We start from the raw sequence: 1,504 nt of genomic DNA on the forward strand, positions 1-1,504 counted from the left end.
TCCGCAAAAAAATAAGATGATTTGCGGACACACGGAGCGGCCGTGTGAAAGAACCCAAAATGTTTCAGTGCCTGTTTGTTTACATATATGTTTCATATTTTTTTATTTGCACTACAAAGAGTGTATATTTTTATTATTATTGTTTATTTTTGGTACATTGTTCAGTTGTGAAGTTGTGTGACGGTTTTATATTTTTATTTTGCACAACAAAGAGTTTATTCATTATTTTTTTTTATTTACTTATTTTTGGTACAGTTATAAGAAGTATAATTTATTTTGAGACTTGTTTGTTTGCCAGTTGTGGTCTCAGGTCTGTGCAAATAAATATAAAAATGTCTAAGGCTGCATTCACACTTGAGCGTAGCGGTTTACAGCGTTTTTTACAGCGATTTTTACCGAGATTTTCAGGCGTTTTTGGAGGCAGGCATTGACATCTATCAAAAACGCTGGTAATCAGCCCAAAAAGAAGCTCATGTACTTTTTTCAGCTACAGGCGTTTTGCAAAACGCTCAGATGTGAACAGGGGCCATTTAAATGAATGGGGTTTTACTTGTTGGGCGTTTTGGAACTTTTTTTTTGAGCGTTTTTGGAGCTGAAAAACACTCAAAAACGCCCAGGTGTGAATGGAGCCTTAACCATCTATTGTGTTTTATTGTTCCACTATGGTAAAAATCATATTTACAATAATATATTTGAGAGGTGTCCCATTGTCCCACAGCAACATTAAAATAGTGTAGATTACTGTACAATGTTTTATAATAATTGCTTCTATTTAGTGTTCATTTCATTCATTTAACATATTTAATATTGGGGGCATTCAAGTTATTTGACATTTTTGATTACTGTATTTTTTTTAAAGTAATGCAATAGTTACTTTCCCTGGTAATTTGTTACTTTTTTTACTGATGTAACTCAGTTACTAACTCAGTTACTTTTTGGGAGAAGTAACTATAACTAATTACTTTTTTTAAGTTACATGCATAACACTGCAGGCCAGTAAATTTCACATGAAGGGATTGGCAGCCAGTGGCGGAACTACCAGGGTCGCAGCAGTCGCAGTTGCGACAGGACCCTGGCGTTCTACCACTGTAGGGGGGCCCGCCACCTCCCGGGAGATGGTCATTGCACTCTCTAGTCTGCACACACTCCCCGCCCCGTACCGCTGCCCGGCTGAGTGCACTGTCTGCACTACGAGTCCCAGACACACACTTGCCGCCCCGTCCTGTCCCGCCCCCCTGCCCCGCTGAGTCAGAGTGCACTGTTTGCAGTGCACTCCCAGGCACACACTCCCCGCCCCGCCCATCCTCTCCGCCCTGCCTCTTCCCGCCCATCCTCTCCGAACTGCCTCTTCCCGCCCATCTTCTCCGCCCATACTCACGGGCACTGACATTCACACGGGCCCTGCCCATTGAGTCCCCTGGAGAAGAGAGATGCAATGTCGGGACTTGGGAGACTCAGGGCAACAGAAAATCAGCTGACCCGGGCCGGCCCAGTGAAGTGAAGG

Source organism: Pelophylax lessonae (assembly GCF_965119305.1).
Source record: "Pelophylax lessonae genome assembly, chromosome: 7".
NCBI lineage: Eukaryota > Metazoa > Chordata > Amphibia > Anura > Ranidae > Pelophylax > Pelophylax lessonae.